At 46.6% G+C, this 18,336-nt stretch overlaps 1 protein-coding gene across 17 annotated transcripts in view; it reads right to left on the bottom strand.

Moving 5' to 3' along the window:
* The window catches only part of LOC115140228 (splicing regulator ARVCF-like), a 367,731-nt gene that overhangs the window by 262,430 nt on the left and 86,965 nt on the right, over nt 1-18,336 (bottom strand). For all 17 annotated transcript variants that reach the window (XM_065026736.1, XM_065026742.1, XM_065026739.1 and 14 more), the window contains exon 2: nt 11,548-11,629. The gene's annotated coding sequence lies outside the window, so the exon portion shown is untranslated. The remainder of the gene's footprint in view (nt 1-11,547; nt 11,630-18,336) is intronic.

The raw sequence follows: 18,336 nt of genomic DNA, 5'->3' as shown, positions 1-18,336 counted from the left end.
TCACAGCTCAAATGGCAGAATAACAATGTTTGTGTTTGGAGTGAACTCAGATGGGCAGAGGTCGCACTGCACTGTAAGGTGGCAGGAGGAGGAAGGGATTAATTATATACTGAACAAAAATGTAAAAGCAACATTTAAAGCGCTGGGCCCATGTTTCATGAGCTGAAATAAAAGATCCCAGAAATGTTCCACACACACAAAATGTATCTCAAATGTTGTGCACAAATTTGTTTTACATCCCTGTTCGTGAGCATTTTTCCTTTGCCAAGAAGGGGGAATGCTGAGGAGTGTTATGTCTCTAATAAAGCCCTTTTGTGGGGAAAAACTAATTCTGATTGGCTGGGCCTGGCTCCCCAGTGGGTGGGCCTATGCCCTCCCAGTCCCACCCATGGCTGTGCCCCTGCCCAGTCATGTGAAATCCATTGATTAGGGCCTAATTCGTTTATTTCAACTGACTGATTTCCTTATATGAACTGTAACTCAGTAGAATCTTTGAATATGTTGCATTTATATTTTTATTCAGTATAAAAACTCCACCTACGTAGCAGCTTGATGTGAATAGAGAAGCAGAGAGGAAACTAGTTACAAACTGCAGGTGGGTTTACAGTATGTGTATGTATGTGTATGTTTACAGTATGTGGCACACGGAATATGTAGTGCACTACTTTTGATGTGGGCCATCAAAAGTAGTGCACTATAATATAGTAGAGATACTCTGATCGGGAACAGGATGTGATTTGGGACACAGTACTCTCACTAACAAGATGTCAGAGTCTGGCCATCTTGTCATTTGTGAAGGCGGAGAGAGGAGCACTTTTAAAATCTCTTGCAGAGCAGAACAGTCTTTACATCTCTCTCCTCCGGCACCAAGCAAGCCCCGAGCCCCGATGCTGATATGCTCATCCAGTGCTAGGCCATAACTCCTGGGAGAGATACGAGATTCTGTTCAAGTGATGGACTACCTCCCTCCATCAGTATGGTGTGAACCATCCAGCCAGGACAGTCAGCTATTCCATCTCTAGCTTGACAAAAAGATACGTCAGAATAAACAAAGTCAGCTGTGTCCTCTCTGGTTACCTTTCATACACTTTTGCCATTCAGTCCATGCCAGCTGAAAAGCCTATACTCCTGACCTGCAAGCCGATATATCATTTCATAATTGGTTAAAATGGTTAGGGTTAAGGTAAGGCGGTCATTGTAAATAATAATTTGTTCTTAGCCGACTTGCCTACTTAAATAAAGGTTAGAAATTTAAAAAAGGGTCAGTTTTAGATTTTGGTTAATTGTTTTGGAGGTCAGCAGTGTCCTTAAAGCCTCTCCCATGCCAAAAAGCCACAACTGACCACTTTGAGCAGCCAGACTCAAGATTAATTTTGATTACTTGACAACATCTAGACTCAGTGTACCGGTAAATCAACGGCTAAAGAGACTCGACTGTGGAAGAGCGAGAGCGAGAAATAGGCTAAAGTATTGCACCCTGCAATAAATAGGTTCAAGCTTAGTGCAGAGCTCCTAGGCAACCAACATCAAGGCTGCAACATGTTAGTCAGGTGGCAACAGAACTGTTCTATTTCATTCAGACCAGGGACATCACCACTGAGAAATAGAAGAAAGCCCACAACAACAACTAAAGTCAAACTGTCACAGACAATGATAAAGAATACATTCTTTCAAGCATAATTCATTTATATTACTAAACTTTTAACCAGAACGCCCACTATTCACTGAAGATAAAGGATGTTCCTTAATAACAAACTAGTATACCTACTGTAAATTTGAATACATTTTAAATTACGAGCGTAGTTGGTTAAGCCGCAGAAAAAAAGAGCAATCCACCCACTAGCCATGATTGGCTGTGATAACGAGTGGGCTGGAGTTCTGATTGGTCTGCCATGTAGCACGCTTCTGTCTATAACATGAGCTGGTCAGTATGTGTAGGTTATCCTTTCTAACACATACAAAAAAGATATCACCTAGTAGAACAGCATAAGTGTTGCTCTCCACTTTCTGGAGGACTGAGTTTTGAATTAGAATTTGATAGCTAAGGAGATGGAGAGAATTCTGCATTTTGATTTCAAATGCAGTGGCTTGCGAAATTATTCACCCCCTTCACATTTTTCCTATTTAGTTGCCTTACAACCTGGAATCAAAATTGATTTTTTGGGGGGGTTGTATCATTTGATTTACACAACATGCCTACCACTTTGAAGATGCAATATATTTCTTATTGTGAAACAAACAAGAAAAGACAAAAAAAAAACTGAAAACTTGAGCCACCCTTTTCAGCAATTCCAGCTGCAAGTTTCTTGGGGTATGTCTCTATAAGCTTGGTACATCTAGCCACTGGGATTTTTTCCCATTCTTCAAGGCAAAACTGCTCCAGCTCCTTCAAGTTGGATGGGTTCTGCTGGTGTACAGCAATATTTAAGTCATACCACAGATTTTCAATTGGATTGAGGTCTGGGCTTTGACTAAGCCATTCCAAGACATTTAACTGTTTCCCCTTAAAACACTTGAGTGTTGCTTTAGCAGTATGCTTAAGGTCATTGTCCTGCTGGAAGGTGAACCTCCGTCCCAGTCTCAAATCTCTTGAAGAATGAAACAGGTTTCCCTCAAGAATTTCCCTGTATTTATTACCATGCATCATTCCTTCAATTCTGACCAATTTCCCAGTCCCTGCCGATAAAAAACATCCCACAGCATGATGGTGCCACCACCATGCTTCACTGTGGCGATGGCATTCTCGGGGTGATGAGAGGTGTTGGGTTTGCCCAAGACACAGTGTTTTCCTTGATGGCCAAAAAGCAACATTTTTGTCTCATCTGACCAGAGTACCTTCTTCCATATGTTTGGGGAGTCTCCCACATGCCTTTTGGCGAACACCAAACCCTTTGCTTAGTGGTGTTGCAGACTGGGGCCTTTCAGAACGTGTGTACATCTACTGAGATCATGTGACAGATAATGTGACACTTAAATTGCACACAGGTGGACTTTATTTAACTAATTATGTGACTTCTGAAGGTAATTGGTTGCACCAGATTGTATTTAGGGGCTTCATAGCAAAGGGGGTGAATACATATGCACGCACCACATTTCCGTGTTTAAATTTTTTTTTAAACAAGCTGTTTTCTTCATTTCACTTCACCAATTTGGACTATTATGTGTATGTCCATTACATGAAATCGCCCAAAAAAATCAATTTAAATTGATTGAGAGAGAAGCGTCCATCCATGTATACAGGTAAGATAGTCTAGCTAGCTACATTTTCAGATATTACACATTTCAAATTTTGTCAGAAAGTAATTTTCATTTCAAGTTAAAGTGTACTGTTAGCTAGCTAGCTAACGTTAGCTGGCTGGCTCGCTAGCTCACATTACGTGTATGATCCGTGTAGTTATATTATTTGTATCTCAGAGCCATTTGCATTGATAGTTATAGCCTAATGTTAGCTTGCTAACATTGAACCTGGTTGGTTAGCTACCTGCAGATTCATGCAGGGTAGTAACGTTATGAGTTGGGATTATGGTTCATTGTTTAGCTAGCTAGTTACATGTCTAACAAAAGACTCCACTATGCAAGTAACCATTTAATAGAATGTTCATGAGGTCACTGCGACAACTGACAATAGACGTAGCTGGTAAATTTGCTCTGGCTCTCGTCTGAGTGTGCAAGAGCGCAGAATAACTGACAAATTTCTGAACTTTCAACACCCGTTGAATATGGCCGGTGTCAGTAAACGTTGGCAAAAAAGCACAATTAAATTGCTGCAAGCGGCACAGTTGCAGTCACCAACGCTCTGGATAACATAAAACAGCCTGACCAGATCTGCTAGGGCTAGTAAAATGGTCAGAGTGAGATGTTTTCTCATTTGTGTCTGGAAGTAGCTAGCAAGCTAGCCAACATTAGCCAGTTAACTTGGGTGCTTGACTGCTGTTAAGTCAGAATGCTCAGATCAAACCTATTCCTCGTCCAGTGTGCGTTCTGAATGCTCCGCGAGCGAAACTCTCATAATTTACAAACGGACAATCTGACAACGCTCTGAGTTTAAGAACACCCAGAACGCACTCTGAGCACACTCTGGCACTCCAGATAAAATTTACGAACACACCCGTAGTATAAACCAGCCTAAAGTCCTGAAATCTTTGGTTGCTTAGTACATGGCCTCACATGTGAATTAAGAGATGGGTGGGGCTAAGGCTTTAGAGGTTGTGAATGATACTGAATGGGTGTAGACAAAGAAGAGCTCTCCAGTAGGTGTACCAAAATATTAAAGGGACATTTTCTCAAAAGTGAGGTTACAAGTTTATAAATTTTCTAAGAAAAATTACCTTCCCATTGTTCCTCAAATGTAGTGTATGATATACCATTTTCTAGCCCTGAGTCTCTACTTTTATCCAATGTAAACAACACAATTTCAAATTTTGCTGCATAAGACCGAAACAAGCCGGTCGGTCACATACAGTGGCTTGAGAAAGTATTCACCCCCCTTGGAATTTATCACATTTTGTTGCCTTACAACCTGGAATTAAAATTGCTTTTTGGGTGGTTTGTATCGTCTACCGAATAGAACTTCCGCACTCAACAACCCGGTCGCATTCCGCTTCGCTCCACAGGTAGTATCACATTTTCATTTTCATTTCATTACAGTACAACGGTTTTATTTGTTTGATCATAGCTAGCTACATAGCTAGCTACATAGCCGTCTTTGTATCAAAGATAATTGTGTAGTCTAGAGCGATTTTCTAGGTTAGCTAGCCAGCTATTGTCGTTCTTTTAACGCAACGTAACGTAATCAACACTGCTAGCTAGCCAGCTAGCCCCCGAATAGCAGCACTGTAGAAACTATTACACTCAACGGAACGACTTGATTAGTGTAGTGTCAACAACGCAGCCACTGCCAGCTAGCCTACAAAGTCAACAACGCAGCCACTGCCAACTAGCCTACTTCAGCAGTACTGTATCATTTTAGTCAATAAGATTCTTGCTACGTAAGCTTAACTTTCTGAACATTCGAGACGTGTAGTCCACTTGTCATTCCAATCTCCTTTGCATTAGCGTAGCCTCTTCTGTAGCCTGTCAACTATGTGTCTGTCTATCCCTGTTCTCTCCTCTCTGCACAGACCATACAAACGCTCCACACCGCGTGGCCGCGGCCACCCTAATCTGGTGGTCCCAGCGCGCACGACCCACGTGGAGTTCCAGGTCTCCGGTAGCCTCTGGAACTGCCGATCTGCGGCCAACAAGGCAGAGTTCATCTCAGCCTATGCCTCCCTCCAGTCCCTCGACTTCTTGGCACTGACGGAAACATGGATCACCACAGATAACACTGCTACTCCTACTGCTCTCTCTTCGTCCGCCCACGTGTTCTCGCACACCCCGAGAGCTTCTGGTCAGCGGGTGGTGGCACCGGGATCCTCATCTCTCCCAAGTGGTCATTCTCTCTTTCTCCCCTTACCCATCTGTCTATCGCCTCCTTTGAATTCCATGCTGTCACAGTTACCAGCCCTTTCAAGCTTAACATCCTTATCATTTATCGCCCTCCAGGTTCCCTCGAGAGTTCATCAATGAGCTTGATGCCTTGATAAGCTCCTTTCCTGAGGACGGCTCACCTCTCACAGTTCTGGGCGACTTTAACCTCCCCCACGTCTACCTCTGACTCATTCCTCTCTGCCTCCTTCTTTCCACTCCTCTCCTCTTTTGACCTCACCCTCTCACCTTCCCCCTACTCACAAGGCAGGCAATACGCTCGACCTCATCTTTACTAGATGCTGTTCTTCCACTAACCTCATTGCAACTCCCCTCCAAGTCTCCGACCACTACCTTGTATCCTTTTCCCTCTCGCTCTCATCCAACACTTCCCACACTGCCCCTACTCGGATGGTATCGCGCCGTCCCAACCTTCGCTCTCTCTCCCCCGCTACTCTCTCCTCTTCCATCCTATCATCTCTTCCCTCTGCTCAAACCTTCTCCAACCTATCTCCTGATTCTGCCTCCTCAACCCTCCTCTCCTCCCTTTCTGCATCCTTTGACTCTCTATGTCCCCTATCCTCCAGGCCGGCTCGGTCCTCCCCTCCCGCGCCGTGGCTCGACGACTCATTGCGAGCTCACAGAACAGGGCTCCGGGCAGCCGAGCGGAAATGGAGGAAAACTCCGCCTCCCTGCGGACCTGGCATCCTTTCACTCCCTCCTCTCTACATTTTCCTCTTCTGTCTCTGCTGCTAAAGCCACTTTCTACCACTCTAAATTCCAAGCATCTGCCTCTAACCCTAGGAAGCTCTTTGCCACCTTCTCCTCCCTCCTGAATCCTCCTCCCCCTCCCCCCTCCTCCCTCTCTGCAGATGACTTCGTCAACCATTTTGAAAAGAAGGTCGACGACATCCGATCCTCGTTTGCTAAGTCAAACGACACCGCTGGTTCTGCTCACACTGCCCTACCCTGTGCTCTGACCTCTTTCTCCCCTCTCTCTCCAGATGAAATCTCGCGTCTTGTGACGGCCGGCCGCCCAACAACCTGCCCGCTTGACCCTATCCCTCCTCTCTTCTCCAGACCATTTCCGGAGACCTTCTCCCTTACCTCACCTCGCTCATCAACTCATCCCTGACCGCTGGCTACGTCCCTTCCGTCTTCAAGAGAGCGAGAGTTGCACCCCTTCTGAAAAAACCTACACTCGATCCCTCCGATGTCAACAACTACAGACCAGTATCCCTTCTTTCTTTTCTCTCCAAAACTCTTGAACGTGCCGTCCTTGGCCAGCTCTCCCGCTATCTCTCTCAGAATGACCTTCTTGATCCAAATCAGTCAGGTTTCAAGACTAGTCATTCAACTGAGACTGCTCTTCTCTGTATCACGGAGGCGCTCCGCACTGCTAAAGCTAACTCTCTCTCCTCTGCTCTCATCCTTCTAGACCTATCGGCTGCCTTCGATACTGTGAACCATCAGATCCTCCTCTCCACCCTCTCCGAGTTGGGCATCTCCGGCGCGGCCCACGCTTGGATTGCGTCCTACCTGACAGGTCGCTCCTACCAGGTGGCGTGGCGAGAATCTGTCTCCTCACCACGTGCTCTCACCACTGGTGTCCCCCAGGGCTCTGTTCTAGGCCCTCTCCTATTCTCGCTATACACCAAGTCACTTGGCTCTGTCATAACCTCACATGGTCTCTCCTATCATTGCTATGCAGACGACACACAATTAATCTTCTCCTTTCCCCCTTCTGATGACCAGGTGGCGAATCGCATCTCTGCATGTCTGGCAGAAATATCAGTGTGGATGACGGATCACCACCTCAAGCTGAACCTCGGCAAGACGGCGCTGCTCTTCCTCCCGGGGAAGGACTGCCCGTTCCATGATCTCGCCATCATGGTTGACAACTCCACTGTGTCCTCCTCCCAGAGCGCTAAGAACCTTGGCGTGATCCTGGACAACACCCTGTCGTTCTCAAATAACATCAAGGCGGTGGCCCGTTCCTGTAGGTTCATGCTCTACAACATCTGCAGAGTACGACCCTGCCTCACACAGGAAGCGGCACAGGTCCTAATCCAGGCACTTGTCATCTCCTGTCTGGATTACTGCAACTCGCTGTTGGCTGGGCTCCCTGCCTGTGCCATTAAACCCCTACAACTCATTCAGAACGCCGCAGCCCGTCTGGTGTTCAACCTTCCCAAGTTCTCTCACGTCACCCCGCTCCTCCGCTCTCTCCACTGGCTTCCAGTTGAAGCTCGCATCCGCTACAAGACCATGGTGCTTGCCTACGGAGCTGTGAGGGGAACGGCACCTCAGTACCTCCAGGCTCTGATCAGGCCCTACACCCAAACAAGGGCACTGCGTTCATCCACCTCTGGCCTGCTCGCCTCCCTACCACTGAGGAAGTACAGTTCCCGCTCAGCCCAGTCAAAACTGTTCGCTGCTCTGGCCCCCCAATGGTGGAACAAACTCCCTCACGACGCCAGGACAGCGGAGTCAATCACCACCTTCCGGAGACACCTGAAACCCCACCTCTTTAAGGAATACCTAGGATAGGATAAAGTAATCCTTCTCACCCCCCCTTAAAAGATTTAGATGCACTATTGTAAAGTGGCTGTTCCACTGGATGTCATAAGGTGAATGCACCAATTTGTAAGTCGCTCTGGATAAGAGCGTCTGCTAAATGACTTAAATGTAAATGTAAATGTAAATTTGATTTGCACAACATGCCTACCACTTTAAAGATGCAACTTATATTTTTTTGTGAAACAAACAAGAAATAATACCCCAAAAAATTTAAACTTGAGCGTGCATAACTATTCACCCCTAAGTCAATACTTTGTAGAGACACCTTTTTCAGCAATTACAGCTGCAAGTCTCTTGGGGTATGTCTCTATAAGCATGGCACATCTAGCCACTGGGATTTTTGCCCATTCTTCAAGGCAAAACTGCTCCAGGGATGGTTATTTCGGGGTGATGAAAGGTGTTGGATTTGCGCCAAACATAGCATTTTCTTGATGGCTAAAAAGCTTAATTTTAGTCTCATCTAACCAGAGTACCTTCTTCCATTTGTTTGGGGAGTCTCCCACAGCCTTTTGACGAACACCAAACGTGTTTGCTTTTATCTTTCTTTAAGCAATGGATTTTTTTCTGGACACTCTTCCGTAAAGCCAAACTCTGTGGAGTGTATGGCTTAGTGGTCCTATGGACAGATACTCCAATCTCCACCGTGGAGCTTTGCAGCTCCTTCAAGGTTCTCTTTGGTCTCTTTGTTGCCTCTGATTAATGCCCTCCTTGCCTGGTCTGTGAGTTTTGGTGGGCGACCCTCTCTTGGCAGGTTTGTTGTGGTGCCATATTCTTTCCATTTTTTAATAATGGATTTAATGGTGCTCCGTGGGATGTTAAAAGTTTCGGATATTTTTTTATAACCTAACCCTGATCTGTACCTCTCCACAACTTTGTCCCTGACCTGTTTGGAAAGCTCCTTGATCTTCATGGTGCTGCTTGCTTGGTGGTGCTCCTTGCTTAGTGGTGTTGCAGACTCAGGGGCCTTTCAGAACAGGTGTATATCTACTGAGTTCATGTGACAGATCATGTGACACTTAGATTGCACACAGGTGGACTTAATTTCCTGTGTTTTATTTTTTAAATTTCACTTCACAAATTTGGACTATTTTGTGTATGTCCATTACATGAAATCCAAATAAAAATGTAAATTACAGGTTGTAATGCAACAAAATAGGAAATATTCCAAGGGGGGTGAATACTTTTGCAAGGCACTGTATCTTGATTAGATAAGTATTCAACCCCCTGAATCAATACATGTTAAAATACCCTTTGGCAGCGACTACAACTGTGAGCCTTTCTGGGTAAGTCTTGAAGAGATTTCCATACCTGGATTGTACAATATTTGCCCAATATATTTTTTTATTCTTCAAGCTCTGTCAAGTTAGTTGTTGATCATTGCTAGACAGAATTTTAAAGTCTGCCATAGAGTTTCAAGCTGATTTAGGTCAAAACTGTAACTAGGCCACATTCACATTCCATGTGGTCTTGGTAAGCAACTCCAGTGTATATTTGGCCTTGTGTTTTCCGTGATTGTCCTGCTGAAAGGTGAATTCGTCTCCCAGTGTCTGGTGGAAATCAGACTGTACCAATTGTTCCTCTTTCCACTTAGCTATATTTTTAGATCAGTACAGTATAAGAAAACCAGTCTGTTTTTCCATCTGATATAATTGGAAAAGTAATGTGAGAGCACGCTAAACCCAAAGACATGGGATGCATCGCAAATAGCACCCTATTCCCATATAGTGCACTACTTTTGATGAGGGCCATCAAAAGTAGTGCACTATAATATAGTAGAGATACTCTGATAGGGAACAGGATGTCATTTGGGACACAGTCTGTATCTCGGATCGAGGACCAATACTCTCACTAACAAGATGTCAGAGTCTGGCCATCTTGTCATTTGTGAAGGCGGAGAGAGGAGCACTTTTAAAATCTCTTGCAGAGCAGAACAGTCTTTACATCTCTCTCCTCCGGCACCAAGCAAGCCCCGAGCCCCGATGCTGATATGCTCATCCAGTGCTAGGCCATAACTCCTGGGAGAGATACGAGATTCTGTTCAAGTGATGGACTACCTCCCTCCATCAGTATGGTGTGAAACATCCAGCCAGGACAGTCAGCTATTCCATCTCTAGCTTGACAAAAAGATACGTCAGAATAAACAAAGTCAGCTGTGTCCTCTCTGGTTACCTTTCATACACTTTTGCCATTCAGTCCATGCCAGCTGAAAAGCCTATACTCCTGACCTGCAAGCTGATATTTCATTTCAGACTTGGTTAAAATTAGGTTATGGTTAGAGTTAAGGTAAGGGTCAGTGTAAGATTTTGGTTAGTTGTTTTGGAGGTCAGCAGTGTCCTTATAGCCTCTCCCATGCCAAAAAGCCACAACTGACCACTTTGAGCAGCCAGACTCAAGATTCACTTTAATTACTTGACAACATCTAGACTCAGTGTACCGGTAAATCAACGGCTAAAGAGACTCGACTGTGGAAGAGCGAGAGCTCCTAGGCAACCAACATCAAGGCTACAACATGTTAGTCAGGTGGCAACAGAACTGTTCTATTTCATTCAGACCAGGGACATCACCACTGAGAAATAGAAGGAACAACAAAAACTAAAGTCAAACTGTCACAGACAATAATAAAGACCAGGGACATAACATGCAGATAAAGGATGTGTCCTGATTGCTACTGGGTCAGTGATGATTGTTATTAGCCTCGACCTACATTAGATGGGTTTACAGAATTTACTCATGATTGTTTAACAGATTAGCAGAGGCTCATTGGTGCCTGATAAAGTGAAAAGGCTTGTTCCACATTGCATTCATTAGTGAATAGGCACACTTAAACCCAGGCTTGAAAATGTTGAAGGCTATTCAGGGGAGCTTGATCAACCCTATTATATTTCAGAATGTAAGGTTGAAATGTTTTAATCATTGTAAATTACCGTTCCGAGTGGATTGATTTTTGATATCTATTGATTTTCAGAGTATGCTCTAACACAGACCCATGCATCTTGGCCCACCGGTGATTCACTTTAGCTAATCTAATTCTGTGAGGGAAATATTTATTGTTGTTGCGTTTTAAATGCTGTTCTATTTCCAAGCCGTTCCACTCTGATCTATTCTATCTGTTAAACCATGTTTAGAAAACAACATTCATTAAATCAGGATATCATATTGACACTGTACTTTTTATAACACTTTCACTTTTCACGCTATATTAATAGATCAGTAGAGTATAAGAAGACCAGTCTGTTTTTCCATCTGATATAATTGGAAAGGGAATGAGAGGGCACGCTAAACCCTAAGACATGGGCTGCATCTCAAATAGCGCCCTATTCCCTATGTAGTGCACTACTTTTGATCAGGGCTGTCAAAAGTAGTGCACTATACAGGGATACGGTACCATGTTTAGAAGTATCCATAGAACAGCTGTGCAATCAGACCAGACACTACAGCCTGTGATATAAATCTACTGGTTAGGCCTAATTCAGGGCACTTAGGAAATGGGGATGGACTCACCTTTGGCTGAAGAGAAAGACCCATAAAAACTTCAGCGCAGGTGGACATTTATCAGAGGGCCACTGCAACTGTGCTGCTACACCTGCAAGACAAAACAAGATATGTTTTTTAGGCTGCTCGCTTCATCAGATATAATAGGTCCAGTAAATTGGCAAAATGAATGTACCTTCCATACTAGAAATATAATAATATGGTCAAAATAACACATTGTGCCGTTCTGGAGCTTTGCAAGCTCTGACCCAACTTCTCTTTGATTACTGCATTGTTGGGTTTAGAGCTTGCAAGAAAGGCATTTCACTGTACATGTGCACGTGACATTAAAACTTGAAACTTAAAGTAGGTCATTATACAACTGATATGCCAAGATAAATTATTCTAAAACATGGTTTGATCGGTTGACTGCTAAACCCAGTAAGGCAGTTCTCCCATGTCTTTTCACACTGGCCTAATTCATTCCAACAACCCAGTTGACCTTTGGCCCATCTTAGTCACCAAAGAGGATATTTATATCAAAGATATGGGATTTTATATACTTGTAGGTAATAGACATACACCTAAGAGACAATGACGCTCTAGCCTTAAAAGAGACGGACCTTTAAAAAAGACATCTCATTCAATACAGTGAAATGTCAACCAAGACTTAGTCCCAGTAGATCTGAGACTAGACTGGTGACCTTTACCCTCTCTATGGGCTTCCTCTTAGCCACGGCTACACACACACACACACACACACACACACACACACACACTACATTGTGGATACACACAGTGGTGGTGTGGTGAGTCACTGACAGTCTGAGCAGGACAATAAAAGAGCACTATTAGGGCTGTGAGCGAGGCTAGTGGTGCATGGAGACTATATTGTATATGACAGGAAACACTGTTGGATCTGCTGTCCTGCTATGTTTAGAGGAAGAGGACAGAACGATGCTGACTGTGAGAGGACAGGACCTCCAGCTGAACACCCGCCATCTCCCCCTCTTTTTTCTATTATCACCCTTAGTGTCTCTGTCTTGCCCTTTCCCTCAGTCTTGCCCTTTCCCTCAGTCTTTCCCCTCTCTCTCTCTCTCTGTCTTTCCCCTCTCTCTCTCTCTCTGTCTTTCCCCTCTCTCTCGCTGTCTTTCCCCTCTCTCTCTCTGTCTTTCCCCTCTCTCTCTCTCTGTCTTTCCCCTCTCTCTCTCTGCCTTTCCCCTCTCTCTCTCTGCCTTTCCCCTCTCTCTCTCTGCCTTTCCCCTCTCTCTCTCCGCCTTTCCCCTCTCTCTCTCTCTGTCTTTCCCCTCTCTCTCTCTGTCTTTCCCCTCTCTCTCTCTGTCTTTCCCTCTCTCTCTCTGTCTTTCCCCTCTCTCTCTGTCTTTCCCCTCTCTCTCTCTCTCTCTCTCTCTCTCTCTCTCTGTCTTTACCCCCTCTCTCTCTCTCTGTCTTTACCCCCTCTCTCTCTCTGTATTTCCCCTCTCTCTCTCTCTCTGTCTTTACCCCTCTCTCTCTTTGTATTTCCCCTCTCTCTCTGTCTTCCCCTCTCTCTCTCTCTCTCTCGCTCTCTCTCTGTCTTTCCCCTCTCTCTCTCTGTCTCTCTCTCTGTCTCTCTCTCTCTCTCTCTCTCTCTCTCTGTCTGTCTTTCCCCTCTCTCTCTCTGTCTTTCCCCTCTCTCTCTGTCTTTCCCCCTCTCTCTCTCTGTATTTCCCCCTCTCTCTCTCTCTCTTTCCCCCTCTCTCTCTGTCTTTACCCCCTCTCTCTGTCTTTCCCCTCTCTCTCTGTCTCTCTGTCTTTCCCCTCTCTCTCTGTCTCTCTCTCTCTCTCGGCCTTTCCCCTCTCTCTCTCTCTCTCTACCCCCTCTCTCTCTCTGTCTTTACCCCCTCTCTGTCTTTCCTCTCTCTCTCTCTCTCTCTCTCTCTCTGTCTTTCCCCTTTCTCTCTCTCGTCCTTTCCCCTCTCTCTCTCTGTCTTTCCCCCTCTCTCTCTCTGTATTTCCCCCTCTCTCTCTCTCTTTCCTCTCTCTCTCTCTGTCTTTACCCCCTCTCTCTCTCTCTCTCTCTCTCTCTCTCTCTCTCTCTCTCTCTCTGTCTTTCCCCTCTCTCTCTCTGTCTTTCCCCCTCTCTCTCTGTCTTTCCCCCTCTCTCTCTCTGTCTTTCCCCTCTCTCTCTCTCTTTCCCCCTCTCTCTCTCTGTCTTTCCCCTCTCTCTCTCTCTCTCTCTCTCTGTCTTTCTCTCTCTCTCTCTCTCTCTCTCTCTCTCTCTGTTCCCCTCTCTCTCTCTGTCTTTCCCCTCTCTCTCTCTCTGTCTTTCCCCCTCTCTCTCTCTGTCTTTCCCCTCTCTCTCTCTCTCTCTCTCCCCCCTCTCTCTCTGTCTTTCCCCTCTCTCTCTGTCTTTCCCCTCTCTCTCTCTCTGTCTTTCCCCTCTCTCTCTCTGTCTCTCTCTGTCTCTGGCCTTTCCCTCTCTCTCTCTCTCTCTCTCTCCCTCTCTCTCTGTCTTTCCCCCTCTCTGTCTTTCCACTCTCTCTCTCTCTCTCTCTCTCTCTGTCTTTCCCCTTTCTCTCTCTCTGTCTTTCCCCTCTCTCTCTCTCTCTCTCCCCCTCTCTCTGTCTTTCCCCTCTCTCTCTCTCTCTCTCTGTCTCTCTCTCTCTCTCTCTCTCTGTCTTTCCCCTCTCTCTCTCTGTCTTTCCCCTCTCTCTCTCTCTGTATTTCCCCTCTCTCTCTCTCTCTCTTTCCCCCCTCTCTCTCTCTGTCTTTCCCTCTCTCTCTCTCTGTCTTTCCCTCTCTCTCTCTCTTCTTTCCCTCTCTCTCTCTGTCTTTCCCCTCTCTCTCTCTCTGTCTTTCCCTCTCTCTCTCTCTTTTTCCCTCTCTCTCTCTCTGTCTTTCCCTCTCTCTCTCTGTCTTTCCCCTCTCTCTCTCTGTCTTTCCCCTCTCTCTCTCTTTCTTTCCCTCTCTCTCTCTGTCTTTCCCCCTCTCTCTCTGTCTTTCCCCTCTCTCTCTCTGTCTTTCCCCTCTCTCTCTCTCTCTGTCTTTCCCCCTCTCTCTCTTTGTATTTCCCTCTCTCTCTCTGTCTTTCCCCCTCTCTCTCTCTCTCTTGCTCTCTCTCTGTCTTTCCCCTCTCTCTCTCTCTCTCTCCCCCTCTCTCTCTCTGTCTTTCCCCCTCTCTCTCTCTGTCTTTACCCCCTCTCTCTGTCTTTCCCCTCTCTCTCTGTCTCTCTCTTCTCTCTGTCTTTCCTCTCTCTCTGTCTCTCTCTCTCTCTCTGTCTTTCCCCTCTTTCTCTCTCTGTCTTTTTCCCTCTCTCTCTCTCTCTCTCTCTGTCTTTCCCCTCTCTGTCTCTTTCCCTCTCTCTCTCTCTCTCTCTCTGTCTTTCCCTCTCTCTCTCTGTCTTTCCCCTCTCTCTCTCTGTCCTTCCCCCTCTCTCTCTCTCTGTCTTTCCCCTCTCTCTCTCTGTCTTTCCCTCTCTCTCTCTCTTTCCCTCTCTCTCTGTCTTTCCCCTCTCTCTCAGTCTTTCCCCCTCTCTCTCGGTCTTTCCCCCTCTCTCTCTCTTTCCCCCTCTCTCTCTGTCTTTACCCCTCTCTCTCTGTCTTTTTTCCCTCTCTCTCTCTCTCTCTCTCTCTCTCTCTCTCTCTCTCTCTCTCTCTGTCTTTCCCCCTCTCTGTCTCTGTCTTTCCCCTCTCTCTCTCTCTCTTTCCCCTCTCTCTCTGTCTTTCCCCCTCTCTCTCTGTCTTTCCCCTCTCTCTGTCTTTCCCCCTCTCTCTCTCTCTTCTCCCCTCTCTCTCTCTCTGTCTTTCCCCTCTCTCTCTCTTTGTCTTTCCCCTCTCTCTCTGTCTTTCCCTCTCTCTCTCTCTCTCTCTCTCTCTCTACTTTCTCTCTCTCTCTGTCTTTCCCCCTCTCTCTCTCTGTCTTTCCCCCCCCTCTCTCTCTTCTTTCCCCTCTCTCTCTGTCTCTCTCTCTCTCTGTCTTTCCCCTTTCTCTCTCTGTCTTTCCCCTCTCTCTCTGTCTTTCCCCCTCTCTCTCTGTCTTTCCCCTCTCTCTGTCTTTCCCTCTCTCTCTCTCTGTCTTTCCCCTCTCTCTCTCTCTCTTTCCCTCTCACTCTGTCTTTCCCCTCTCTGTCTTTCCCCTCTCTCTCTCTCTCTCTGTCTTTCCCCTTTCTCTCTCTGTCTTTCCCCTCTCTCTTTCTCTCTCTGTCTTTCCCCTCTCTGTCTTTCTCTCTCTCCCTCTCTCTCTCTCTGTCTTTCCCCTCTCTCTGTCTTCTCTCTCTCTCTCTCTCTCTCTCTGTCTTTCCCCTCTCTCTCTGTCTTTCCCCTCTCTCTCTGTCTTTCCCCTCTCTCTGTCTTTCCCCTCTCTCTCTCTCTCTGTCTTTCCCCTCTCTCTGTCTTTCCCCTCTCTCTCTCTCTCTTCTCTCTCTCTCTCTCTGTCTTTCCCTCTCTCTCTTTCCCCTCTCTCTGTCTCTCTCTCTCTCTGTCTTTCCCCTTTCTCTCTGTCTTTCCCCTCTCTCTGTCTTTCCCCTCTCTCTCTCTCTCCCCTCTCTCTCTCTGTCTTTCCGCCCTCTCTGTCTCTGTCTTTCCCCTTTCTCTCTCTCTTTCCCCTCTCTCTGTCTTTCCCCTCTCTCTCTGTCTTTCCCCTCTCTCTCTCTCTGTCTTTCCCCTCTCTCTCTCGTCTTTCCCCTCTCTCTCTCTCTCTTGTCCCCTCTCTCTCTCTCTGTCTTTCTCCCTCTCTCTGTCTTTCCTCTCTCTCTGTCTTTCCCCTCTCTCTCTCTGTCTTTCCCTCTCTCTCTCTGTCTTTCCCCTCTCTCTCTGTCTTTCCCCTCTCTCTCTGTCTTTCCCCTCTCTCTCTCTGTCTTTCCCCTCTCTCTGTCTTTCCCTCTCTCTCTCTCTTTCTCTCTCTCTCTGTCTTTCCCCTCTCTCTCTCTCTGTCTTTCCCCCTCTCTCTCTCTCTTTCCCTCTCTCTGTCTTTCCCCCTCTCTCTCTGTCTTTCCCCTCTCTCTCTGTCTTTCCCCCTCTCTCTCTCTCTGTCTTTCCTCTCTCTCTCTGTCTTTCCCCTCTCTCTCTCTGTCTGTCCTCTGTCTTTCCCCTCTCTCTCTCTTCTTCTCTCTCTCTTTCCCTCTCTCTCTCTCTGTCTTTCCCCTCTCTCTCTGTCTTTCCCCTCTCTCTCTCTTTCCCCACCTCTCTCTCTCTCTCTTTCCCTCTCTCTGTCTTTCCCCTCTCTCTCTGTCCCCTCTCTCTCTCTCTTTCCCCTCTCTCTCTCTGTCCCCTCCTCTCTCTGTCTTTCCCCTCTCTCTCTCTGTCTTTCCCTCTCTCTGTCTTTCCCTCTCTCTCTCTGTCTTTCCCCCTCTCTCTCTGTCTTTCCCTCTCTCTGTCTTTCCCCTCTCTCTCTCTCTGTCTTTCCCCTCTCTCTCTCTCTGTCTTTCTCTCTCTCTCTCTGTCTTTCCCCTCTCTCTCTCTGTCTTTCCCCTCTCTCTCTCTCTCTCTGTCTTTCCCTCTCTCTCTCTGTCTTTCCCTCTCTCTCTCTGTCTTTCCCCTCTCTCTCTCTGTCTTTCCCTCTCTCTCTGTCTTTCCTCTCTCTCTCTGTCTTTCCCTCTCTCTGTCTTTCTCTCTCTCTTTCTTTCCCTCTCTCTCTGTCTTTCCCCTCTCTCTCTCTGTCTTTCCCTCTCTCTGTCTTTCCCCTCTCTCTCTGTCTTTCCCCTCTCTCTCTGTCTTTTTCCCTCTCTCTCTCTGTCTTTCCCCTCTCTCTCTCTCTCTCTCTCTTGTCTTTCTCCTCTCTCTCTCTCTGTCTTTCCCCTCTCTCTCTGTCTTTCCCCTCTCTCTCTGTCTTTCCCCTCTCTCTCTCTCTGTCTTTACCCCCTCTCTCTCTCTGTCTTTCCCTCTCTCTCTCTCTCTTTCCCCTCTCTCTCTGTCTTCCCCACCCTCTCTCTCTCTCTCTCTCTCTCTCTCTCTCTCCTCTCTCTCTCTCTGTCTTTCCCCCTCTCTCTCTCTCTGTCTTTCCCTCTCTCTCTGTCTTTCCCCTCTCTCTCTCTGTCTCTCTGTCTTTCCCTCTCTCTGTCTTTCTCTCTCTCTGTCTTTCCCTCTCTCTGTCTTTCCCCTCTCTCTCTCTGTCTTTCCCTCTCTCTCTCTCTCTCTCTGTCTTTCCCTCTCTGTCTGTCTTTCTCTCTCTCTCTCTCTCTGTCTTTTCCCTCTCTCTCTCTCTGTCTTTCTCTCTCTCTCTCTCTCTCTGTCTTTCCCCTCTCTCTGTCTTTCTCTCTCTCTCTCTCTCTCTCTCTCTGTCTTTCCCCTCCCTCTCTGTCTTTCCCTCTCTCTCTCTCTGTCTCTCTCTCTCTCTCTGTCTTTCCCCTCTCTCTCTCTGTCTTTCCCTCTCTCTCTCTCTCTCTCTCTCTGTCTTTCCTCTCTCTCTGTCTTTCCCCTCTCTCTTCTCTCTCTCTCCTCTCTCTCTCTGTCTTTCCCTCTCTCTCTGTCTTTCCCTCTCTCTCTCTCTCTGTCTCTCTCTCTCTGTCTTTCCCTCTCTCTGTCTTTCCCTCTCTCTGTCTTTCCCCTCTCTCTGTCTTTCTCCTCTCTCTCTCTCTCTCTGTCTTTCCCCCTCTCTCTCTCTGTCTTTCCCTCTCTCTCTCTGTCTTTCCCCTGTCTTTCTCTCTCTCTGTCTTTCCCTCTCTGTCTTTCTCTCTCTGTCTTTCTCTCTCTCTCTGTCTCTTCTTTCCCTCTCTCTCTCTCTCTTTCCCTCTCTCTGTCTTCCCTCTCTCTCTCTGTCTTTCCCTCTCTCTCTCTGTCTTTCCCCTCTCTCTCTCTCTGTCTTTCCCCTCTGTCTTTGTCTTTCCCCTCTCTCTCTCT

Source organism: Oncorhynchus nerka, linkage group LG13, assembly GCF_034236695.1.
Source record: "Oncorhynchus nerka isolate Pitt River linkage group LG13, Oner_Uvic_2.0, whole genome shotgun sequence".
NCBI classification, from domain to species: Eukaryota; Metazoa; Chordata; class Actinopteri; order Salmoniformes; family Salmonidae; genus Oncorhynchus; species Oncorhynchus nerka.
This window is presented reverse-complemented; position numbering and strand designations above follow the sequence as displayed.